We start from the raw sequence: 12185 nt of genomic DNA on the forward strand, positions 1-12185 counted from the left end.
TGGTATCGCCGTGTCCGTAAAAGTCCGATCTATCAAAGTAGCGCATTATTTTTCCTGCATGGTGAACGTCGTCCGAAAAAAAAAATGAACGCAAGAAATACACTTTTTTAGTTACCCTGTCTCCCAGAAAAAACTTAATAAAAAGCGATCAAAAAGTCGTATGTACCCCAAATTGATACTATCGGAAACTACAGGAGATCCCGCAAAAAAATAAGCCATTGCTAAACTATGTCGACGGAAAAATAAAGTTATTGCACGCACAAAATGAAGGCAGAAAACAATTGAAAAAAATTAAATATCTTACAAAAAAAAAATACTATACAAGTTTGGTATCGTAGTAATCATACTGACCCATAGAATAAAAATATCAGGTCGTTTTTGTTGCAGTTTGTGCGCCGTAGAAACAGGACGCACGGCTAGTACGTCTGCATCCACTTTACGCAGAAATGCATTCCATTTGTATCTTGCGCTGTGCGGCCTATGTTAATATTGGCCCTGCACCTTGCGCCTAGTGCACAGTTGTCGCTGTCAATGCCACCATGCATCGTACAGCTGCCGCGAAAAGAGTCCCTGTTGTGGCCTGCAAGACGTCTCCAGGATGACACACGGACAGGGCCGGCCAGATCCACATACTATGTGCGCTCTCGCTGCAGTACGAGATCTACATCCAGCAGAGAATATCTCGTCTTGCGGACAACATTGTTCGACCTGGTTGTCGGCGTTCCTCTGGGCTTGCTGAGACCTGTGGTAGCTCCCATATGGAAAATGTACTCAGCACAGGAATTGGCAGACGCATCGCTCCTCATCTCCGCTTCGGACCCTCCTGCAGTTCCCTGCAGGCATCATAGTGCAGTGTCTGTGTCTGGCACGACACGACACGACACGCGGACAGGGGTGGCCAGAGACACATACTACAGGTGCTCTTGCTACAGTACAAGATTTACATCCAGCCACAGATTGTCTTGTCTTACGAACAACAGTGTTCAACCTGGTTATCAGCATGGCTCCGGGCGTGCGAAGACCTGTGATACCCTCCATATGAAAGGGTACTGTGCACAGGTATTCAGCAGAGACATCGCTCCCCATCTCCGCTCCACATCCTCCTGCAGTCCTCTGCAGGCAGCTTCAGAACAGTGTCCAAGTCCAGGATGACGTGCGAACAGGAGCCGGCCAGAGCCACATACTATGTGTGCTCTCGCTACAGTACGACATTACACCCAGATGGAGAATATCTTGTTTTACGAATAACCTTGTTTAAAACTGGTGGTCAGCAACACTGTGTAGAGTTCTGGTCTGACTTTGAAGCCTGTCCAACAACTGCTTCACTAAGCCGAGGAATTGGAATGTCATGCATCCTCCGGTGTCTAATTTGGCATAGTCAATTCGCTCTATGGCTGACGAGCCTTCCTTTAGGTGGGTGCATTTGCATCAGCAGAGTATTTGCTATGGTTCTTCAGCAACTTCCCTTCAACTTACTCCGAGCTTGCTGATACGTGGTACCTTCCTTGTGGCAAGAGTACTGTGCACAGTAATTCTGCGGTTCCATCCTCCCCTTCGGTTAGCTCTATGAGACACTGAAACACTAGGGGTCCGATCCCTCTCCAGGCAGTTTCAGAACCAAAACAGCATGTACTGCTTTTTAGAACGACGGGACAGCTAGATCCGTCAGCCATGGCCTGGTGGCCGTGGGTTACTCATGGCATTTGTAATGCAGGAATGTGATCTGTTGGAACAGAATCCCACGGAGAACCAAATTTGGCTGTATAATGGGCCACGAATTCTCCCCTATCATGGATGGCAGGACTGTTGCCGTAACGCGTACTCTGTAATTAAGAGTGGTCTTCAACTACATTCCTTGAGCATTCTCCACAAATTCTTTCTACGCAGGTCATTTTTCTTTCTCGCGGGACGAATTGTGTGGGAAGTTAGCAACTAAGCTTCCCATCTATGGTCAGTTCTTAGTTGGCCGTCTCTGACGCCCATGGACTATGCCTCTGGAGTTACTGGTCCTGAATTTTAACATCTCTAGACACAGATGCCACTTGTCACAGTCCTCTCATTTGGAACAGGGCCTCTACAACCAGTATGGTGGGGAGACACCGCTGGCAGGTCTGGTTCAGTTTTTGGACTCCACCTTATACAGCGCCGTCCGATGACCAGAGCGTTTCAACCGGATGGATCTGGAATCATGTAGCGATCCTCCTGCACTTTTTCCTCCTGCATTGTTGCTTGTAGGAGGCTGTGGAACAGTATATGCATATACTGCTTTCAATGCTTAGCGCTCACCCTCCCTACTCCTGATGTTTCTACAGGGCAGCCAGCAAGATTCACGTATTGTGCAATATTGCCATAACATCAACGATTAGAGGGATGTGCTTGCTCCGACATTTCGTAAACGGCCAACCCTTATTGGAATGGCGACTCTTTGTGTAGTCAAAGGCTGGACTATGGAATATCCATAGGCTTCAGCAGGAGGTGGCCGCTGTGGAGAATGTCACAGTTTCAGTGAGCTGCTTTCTCATCGATCTACAGCGATACGGTCATTTAACGACAGCATGGCTGAATGGGAGGGGCCCACGAACTTCTTGGTAAAAGTCCCTTTCACCCTACAGCTACCAAGACAACCGACATTGCGTGTGGGGGTTGTCGGGATACGTGGCATCAGGGCCATGCCGCGCTTCAGCTGTCTAGCCTTGGGCCGAACAGCAGTGCCAGTGTTCTAGGTACCGCACATTCTGACAGGGGTCAGCTGCCCATACGACTACCACAAGACAGTTGACCTAGGGAAACGTGAGCCTCCCCACCAGCTTTCCGCCTATGGTCATCGTGTAACTCTGATCAGACACAATTGGGAACCTCAACGGGTGTTTTCTTTTTTGATGTCTGGTATCGATCATTCTTCATGACAGGTCTATGAAAGATGTGTTTACAGTCTAGATTTCGGTGGAGGCTGCAGTTCAGCCAGATCGACAGCTAGAAGGCCTCAGTGCCGCTGATGACACCACAGCTCTTTTCTGGGTGCCTATTTGTACAGAAGGTGTAACCGACGATGTTGTTTCACGCCCTGAGGTCACGTACAGCTCGCCTTGGCTATCAGTCCACCTTCCGAGCAGGAGACTCTATCAGGCGTATGCTTCTACGGTCGTTGTGTCATCAGGACTAGGTCATTATCCACTTGTTGCATATTCCCTCATGGCAAGTAGTATCTGCATCCACTTCAATGAAGACTTCGGTCAACACTTTTATCAGTGGCGGCTCATCTTAGTAACATGCCAATCACAGGTGGCTCTGTCTGACTGTGCAAGATTCCCTCTAGTAGCATTCTTCATTCGCCTTAGCTCTCCCTGCTGGTCCTCCTGACAACACAAGTCATGTCGTTGGACTCCGAGGTCGTCTCCTCGTACTAACTCCACTCCGCGGCAGTACAGGATTACAGTGCCGAGAACATCGTATCGTCCGGCAGTGTTACGGCACATATGATTCGGATAGGGTGTGCCTCGTCGAAGCTCCTTGTGAGCTGCTCCCTTCCGGTGGATGGATGGTACCGTTTCTGCTTTATCTCTGAGCCTGCTGGATACCGAGCCATCTGTTTACAGTAGTTATAATTTCCCACCCCCTTGGGTACTGCTCTGGAACATCCCAAGGTCTTGCTGTGTCCCCCAATGATACGGACGAGAAATCAGGATTTTTGGTATAACTTACCGTAAAATCACTTTCTCGTCACGTACATTGGTGGACACAGCACCCACCCAGTGTGGTATTAGAACTGTAACATGTACTCCCCTTGGTTGGAGTGTACTCAGCACATGGTGGTAGAATGAGTTACAGTTCTCAAGCATTGTTATTTATTAACTATTTTATACTTTTCTGGTATCCTACTGGCTGCTCCTCCTGCTTGCATACAAACTGAGTTAGCTGATTGCCTGCAGGAGGGGTATAGCTAGTGGGAGGAGTTAACACGTTTCTGCTTAGTGTCGCCTCCTAGTGGCAGAAGCTATACCCAAGGTCTTTCTGTGTCCCCCAATGAACGTGACGAGAAATTTATTTTACGGTAAGTTATACCAAAAGTCCTGATTTTTCATGCTACAGTTCTATCGCTCGATAGATGTTGAAGCGTTACTGCGTCTTTAATGACCCGATGAAACACATTTGACTCAGTGGAAAGTATTAGTAAGCTGGCTGCCAAAACCAGTAAAAGTTGTAGAGTGGTATTGATCCTTATAAATATATCAAGTGATAAATACATTACGTGAAGCGAACATCATCGAAAACCAATCGGATGCCGACAGCTATATCACTAACTCGATTAGGAAATATTCTGACCTCTTAGGCAGAGGATTTTCTGCACCATATATATTGTAGCAGGTGGTTTTATTTCTTACATTAGCATCATCACAGCTACTTGGAGATATCTGAGCCAAGTCTGATCTTTGGGCTTCTATTTTTATTTTATTATTTTTTAATTCTATTGAAAAACTGCCAAAAGGTATGTTTATGTCAATAGAATTTTTCTTATGGCAAATGCTATCAGTGCATCCGTTTCACTGGAAAATTCTTGTTGGTAGGGAGAACCTGCAATCTGCACAGTAAAAAGAATAAACTTTTTATGCAGTAATCAATAGAGCAATGATTGAAAGGTAAGACATGCATTCTTATCCATTGTTTTCCAGTTTGATCCAGTACTTAAGGGTCTGCGAGCAAAGCCTAACTTTAACTTTGCTTTGAATTAAATGTTACAATTGTTGGCCACTTATACATGACATGGTCAATATTTAGCATTTGTAAGCAAAAACCAGGAATGGGTCCAAAACATGAAGAGGTGCAGATCCATAATACTCTTCTCTTAGTATTTTCCACTACTGGTTTTTGACTTCAAATGGGTTGTCTAAATTGCATCATCTCTGTACAACCCCCATTCACGTGCTGTAACATAAGAAATAGTCATATACTCATCTCTCTCCACTCCCACTGTGTCCTGTGCCGATGCTCGGTCCCCAGCTCTAGTCTGCGCTTACAGCTGCAGTCCCGTCTGGTTTGCAGGACGTCACAGTGCCTGCAGCCAATAACAGAGCTCAGCGATCGATTGCTGAGCTCTGTTATTGGCTGCAGCCACTGTGACGTCCCGTAAACTGGACAGGACTGCAGCTGTAAACGCAGACCGATCATCGGCACAGTGGGGTGAGGTGAGGATATGTGGGTTTATGTTGGTGCATGGGGAAAAGGTTGTACCGAGATATTACAACTCCCGACAACCACTTTCAATACTGTAAACTGTATTTTAAATGCTCAGCAACTCATCCATAACACTGAATAAAATATTGAAATTATTCTCTGATTAAATGTTCTCAAACGAATTTGGATAAACCGATCCTCTTTTCTTAAGTTAAGCATGTCTCTGCAGCTTTGACAGCAATGTGATGGAGGAATAATGAGCCTCCTGCTGAACTATCTGCAGTGTGAGATAATACAGCTTGTCTCAAAAGTGTGGAAACGCCCATATGGAATAAAAACAGTTTGGCCTAAGGTAATCCAATTTTGCACACAAGCTACAGGGTATTTTGGAAAGAGGCTTGGCAACTGCATTGTGAGTAATGGGAGGTCTGGTTGGGTGGTGTTGATTGAAATCTGCGGTGACACATGTGCTTTGTTCACTTAACTTAAGGATGATGCCAACACGAACAGCTTGAGATAATGCCATCATTCACATTGCCTGTAATGAGGACAAATCACTGTGTAAGCAAGAGAACGAATAAAGTTATGTTAAAATGAAGCACACCATTGTGTTTCTGGTGAAATTCTCTGCCCGTTTGATATATCACACACCTACCTTCCCATTGAAAAAAATAGTTTAATCCATGATGGCAGCATTCAAAATGGCTGGCATATTGGTCATATGGCCTAACAAGTTTCTCACTTCCCCTGCAGCTTGTATGCAAAATTAGATCATAGTCTGCATAAGAGAGGTATACTAGGACCTGTTCAGTATTGCATACTCACTATCAGGTTTGATGGCTATTCAAATTGGATGGATTATGGAATTTAACTAGATTCCCACTGGTCAATCTGCTTTATCTGACAAGAGAGGGATCTCCTACAAGCTGTTTTGCAGTCTTTGCGATATCACTTGAGCAAGGAAACTGGAGCTTTAGTGACTCCGCCGTCATACCATGCACTTCACTCTGCACAATGGCTTTCATAGCCCAGCTTCAGGACCAAGATATGATGATCTCTTGTCCAAAGATCATGCAGCTGGTTGGTCTACACTAAACTTTAAAGCTATCACCTTTGACATAGAGCTTTCCCCACTCTAGTTCCACAAAGGCAAAATCGCTAGTTGTAAATGGCATATAAAGGATTCACAAAGGGCGGATGCTCCACCTGTGACGTCATTGGCTCGCCGCCATTTAATTGTATCAGACAGTGGCGTCCGGGTCTGCTATGGCCTGTATTATCTGTGCAATCATAGCATCACCGTTTGATGTCCTCTACAAGGACATAAAAAGCCTCTTGCGTACTTTCTCCTCTTTGTTAAAAAAAACAATGGTAAACCCTCACGTTTAGTAGAATTGCATCCATATAATAAATTAAACACACTTTTTTTTCTACCCAGCAAACTCTCTCTCTCTATATATATATTTTTTTTAAAAAAGGAACTGAAATGCTTTTTTGTTTCGCTTCCCAAGAAAACGCAATAAAATGATTTTTTTTAAAAAGCCATATTTACCCCAAAATGGTACCAATAATTACAGTTCAGCACACAAATAAGCCCTCACAAAACCCAGGTAATGAAGCAATTAAAAAAATATATATATTTTCCAGAAGTACAATTTGTGCAAAAGTTAAGAAAAAATATACAATTTTGGTATTATTGTAGCAACACGCAGAAAAACCGCATCACACTGTTTATGCTGCATGATTAACACTGTGTAACAAAAAAAATGGCAGAATCAGGAAAAGCAAACTTATTCAATACATTATATGTACCCAAGAAGTGGTATAAATAAAAACTACAGTTGGCCACACAAAAAACAAGCCCTCATACGGCCATGTCGGCATAAAAATAAAAATGATATAGCATTTGAAAAGTGGAGATGAAAATCCAAAACAATCGGCATGCCCTTATGGCCAAAATGGGCTGTGTCCTTTAAGGAGTTAAATGTTCCCTTCTGTTCTGTATCTACAGCGGTCATGTAGAGCTATGTGTCTCCTTGGTAACAGACAACAAGCATAGCCTGTGTAGTCTGATTTATTGAGGTTAGTTATTAAATGGGCACTGGTGCCCCCAATAAAGATGAGACCGTTAATCTCCCGCACCCCTCGCCTTGACTTTTGTGGTGCAGAAAACATCTCCCCCTCTTTTTTTCCTGCAAAGCAGCATAATGGTGAAACGCCATCATTTCATGGAAATAAATAGGCAATTGACTAACGGAGAAAAGTATTTAGGCCTCATGTCCACGGGGGTTAAAATCCGCAGCGTTTTTCCCTTACGCGTGATCCGCGCCCCATAGGGATGTATTGGACACCCGCAGGTAGTTAAATACCTGCGGATGTCATTTTTCCCGTCAGGCGCGGATCCGCGTGCGGGAAAAAAACGCGACATGCTCCATTTTCGTGCGGGTCTCCCGCGGGGAAGGCTCCCGCAGGCTTCTATTGAAGCCTATGGAAGCCGTCCGGATCCGCGGAACACCCGTACCTGAATTAAACTTACCTGTCCAGATGCTGCGGATCTTTGCAGCCAGATCCGTTGCAGCCAGATCTTCTTTCTTCGGCTGGGCGGATATGCCCGGCACATGCGCGCGGCACGCTGCCGGCTTGCCGAGCACATCCGCTGGGCCGAAGAAAGAAGATCCAGCCACGACGGAGGGAAGACACGCAGCATCCAGGACAGGTGAGTTTATTCTGATTTTCAGGCCTCATGTTCCCGGGAAAGGAGGGACCCGCTGCAGATTCTGCATGGAGAATCCGCGGTGGGCCTGATTTTCCCCATGGACATGAGGCCTTAAGACCTGCTTCTTAATGCTTGCAGTGAACCAAAGCAATGCTCTATTTCCTTAGAGAATGAAGGGCCTGTAGATTAAGGACCTGCTTACACATTCAAGCAGTGCTGTGCCAAGTAACAGAAGCTCCTGATTGCCTTCTAAGATATAGACCACCGCGTGTATATCACTAATCCTCCGCGCTGCCTCACATGCTATGTGGGAAATGACCTTTAAGATGAGATACGTGCAGCAAGGAGCTACAACAAAAAACCCTGACGTAACCAAACAGCTAGTAAATAACACTTTTTTCAAGCTCCCTAAACAGCAAAATGTAGGAGTCTTTGATAGCTGGAACCCTGAACACATAACCCTGGTGACTAAAACATCAATGGTGGATAGCATCAATAACTCATTGTGGAGTTCAAAGAACATGCATAAGCATGGTCAAAACTATTTGTATCATTCTAAATGATGAGAAAATGGATTATTATACCCGTTGATTTTTTTAAATCTGATTTTGTCTTGTCCATGGTAAGCAGTTTCTACAGAGAAGACTGTCTTGTAGCCTGTCCTCCTCCCACCCTGAGCTGCAATCTGCCCAATTCTATAAGAACAGGATCCACTTCTCGTCTCCCTAGCACACGGACAGCAATCTGTGCCCAGTCCACCTCGACTTCTTTTGTAGCTTCCAGCATGGACACTAGGAGAGTGGAGAGTATTTCAGCCCGACTGGATGATGCAGAGGACTCTGGGGGTGGTAGGACCTTAGGCATGCTCTTACTGCATGGACATCCATACTAGGTTTCATTAATACGTCCATTGGGACTGCATGACAAAATACAGGCACCGACCTGTAACTGCAAGTCAGCAAATGAAAAAGATGACTAGCCCTGGCTGTGGTGTATATGTTTTTCTACAGGTTTGATCTTCCTGTATTGTACTTTTACAGTGCAGATTAGTTTTGTATACTGCACTGATTACATACATCTATGGAAATGGGAACATTTTATGTCATTTAAAGAAAAGTTGGGTAGAGAGAATTTGATTGAATGTTTCAAAACCATAAATTGTTAAGAAATTTGTAGTCATCTTATTCCCAGAGTTATCTGTCCAGGTTTAGGGTTCAGCAGAGTTTTCCATATATTTTGTACATGTATATTGTTTACTGGAGTTTTCTTTTACTGCTTATATGAAATTTACCTATAGAATTTGTAAATCTAAGCATAACCTGATAAACTACCGTCCGTATATGCTTAGTGATCTTCAACATGAGGTTGCCTTTCCTTGTATCGCCATATACTAGGTTATAGTAGTTGTTGAGTGATAGTCACTCCTGCCATGGTCATGGCAGTCGTCCAGCAGGCACATCAATAACGCTACACAGAGATTTTCCAAACCACTTGTCAAGCCCTGGGAAAGTCTATATGTATAGCTGCGGATACATAAATAGTAGACCGCACATGAGATACAAAAAAATGGTGATAGATGTTGGTAGCATGCTACATTTAGCTGTCCCCTGATCCAGTGTGGCCGCCCTGGTCCCTCACTGCTCTGATTGCAGAAGCTGCTCCAGTGGATATTCATGTAAATGGAAAGCTCAGATAATGGGGAAAATTTACCAAACCTGGCATTTCTGACACCGGGCTTAAGCTGGACTCATACAAACAGGTTGGATTCTGCAAGCATATTCCTGCAGCAGAAGACCTGCGTATGAACACGGAAGCAAATCTTTATGCTTCCCTTTCTGTGATGGAAACAGCAGGAGATGTAGCAATAAATTCCATTACCTTCACAAAAGAGACTATCACCACGGTTTTCTATATATCAAGAGGCCCTGATATGGGTACACTCCTGGTAAGTGGTGAGAAGAAAAAACGCAGGAACTAATAGATCAAAAATTCCTTTTTTTTAATTACTTTTCCCCAACTTTGTGTCCTTCTTCTACACGTGTTCGTATTTAGGAATATTTTATTGGGGTGGATTAATTCTCATCATCACCCCAAAATTTCTTTTGATACGTGTTTATGGCAAGATGCAAAGTGGGAAAGTATTTATTTCTCCTTTATTTTAGGATTGTGGAATTATTTAGGTGATAGTATGGTAGAGGCAGTTAATATGTGGTGTTATACTGTCTCCAAATGTCTCAATACCATCACCTTATATACTTTCGTAATGTACAGAAAAAGGTACAGACAGTAACCTTCTTTTGAACAGGATTACTCTTAGAGCAAACACTTCATATTTTCTCATATACTTCAGATGTCAACTAGTAGTACTATATATAATCTCAGTCTAGGTCTCAAGTCTCAACGCGTTTCACCGTTCATAGAACGGATCATCAGGAGATCTTATTAGTTAGTACCATCTGTATGTAGTCGTATCTGTTCCAGCGTTTTTAAGAACAGTAACATAAATCATGTATCTCACTTCTATAGCCCTTCTATTTAGAGGAGCAGAAAGACAGTGGCTGATGTCGTCACTGTATTATTTGATTATTTAAGCAAGTAAGCACCGACCACGTAAGTAGTATTCGTTTATCTGAGCATCTTCAGTGAGCTATAAAAGCAATTATTCAGTGCACTGTAATAACAGTTCATATATTCTGCTCATGAATTTCTTTAAGCTTTCTTTTTTATATATATGAAGCTCACAGGTTGCTCTACTACCTAGTAGAAAGATTTTCATATGTTCTACTGGTATTAAGCGTATTATCTCTTTTTATTTTTTGCATCTAGCTGGCAAGGGTAACAAGACCCTATAATAGATGCGATTGCTGTACCATATGGGGAGTATGACCTATATCTCATTGGCATCTCCTTAGTAACTCAATCGCATCCATATTCATTGTGAAACTGCAAAGTGTATGCAGAAATCACAGTATGCTAGACAGCAAACAATATCAGAGACTAGCATAAGCAGGTTATCATTCTAAATAAAGGTGCAATCTTCCTTGCTATAGGTTATTTAGTCTTTTCTGCTGTGCTATAGGAGTGTCCATATGTATAGGATCAGAGAGGTAGCGCCTCTGGCCTTGGTGGTAGGTCAGGGCTATCTATCTGAGAGCCATAACTTTTTCATTTTTCCATTGACATGGCCATATAAGGGCTTGTTTTTTGCGGGACAAATTGTGATTTTTTTAAACGGGGGAGGAAAAAAAGAAATGGGGAAAAAAGAAAAAAAGGGGCCATGTCATTAAGGGGTTAAATAATGTATTAACTTCCTTCTCTGGGTCATTACGACGCATGGATACCACATGTGTGATTATATTTTTGATTTTTTACAAAGTAAAGGGAGACAAGTGTTTTTATTTTATTTTTTTATTTTTTTTAATTTATTTTTTTTCTTTTGTCCCTTTAGGGGACTTCCACAGGGACCCATCAGGACCCCTGATCACATTCCGGGGGTCCGATGGTGACAGCCCTTTACATGCTGCAGTGACAGCCCTTTACATGCTGCAGTCACATAGACTGCAGCATGTAAAGGGTTAACACAGCAGAGATCGGAGGTTTTCTCTGATCTCTGCTGTAAGAGCAGGTACCTAGCTGTCCTCTGACAGCTAACAACCAGCTCTCCCTGCCACAGAGACCATCGGCTTGCTTCTGACAAGCCGATGGTCTCTATGGCAACCTGTAAACAAACCAGTGCAGGAGATTGCCGGCATGTCGGCAATATCTTCTGCTCGTTTTTCAAAGCCCTTGCTTTGTTCTCTGTGGGACTGTGCAGGCAGAGCACATTGTCACAGCTTGTGGCATTGTGCTCTGCAGCTCCCATAGTGATACATAGCCCGGAAACCTTCCAGGCTATGTTGCTATGAGCAGTGGAGCTCCTCCCGGAAAATTTCCGGGCGTGCCACTCAAGGGGTTAATCTCATCCAGAACTGAAGGGAATGTCCTTGTCGAAGTTATGATATTAAATGGTAAGCTAAGACCAGGAGTTAGAATGCGTTTTATCCTATAACAATTCATGCAGTCAGAATAGTGTTCTAACTCCAAGGGAACTAATATGTTAACATTGGAAAAAACTCTCAACCATGTAAGCCTAATGTATTGTAAAATAACATTAAAAAAACTTTTTTTTTTTTTAAGGAAGAGATGTATACTTTAAATTTCTACATTTAAAACATTGAAACATTCAAGGTGCCACCATGAAGATTTTTCAGATTAGGAGTTACCGCGTTTCCCCAAAAATAAGACACTGTCTTATATT

This window comes from Eleutherodactylus coqui, chromosome 7, assembly GCF_035609145.1.
Source record: "Eleutherodactylus coqui strain aEleCoq1 chromosome 7, aEleCoq1.hap1, whole genome shotgun sequence".
Taxonomy (NCBI): domain Eukaryota; kingdom Metazoa; phylum Chordata; class Amphibia; order Anura; family Eleutherodactylidae; genus Eleutherodactylus; species Eleutherodactylus coqui.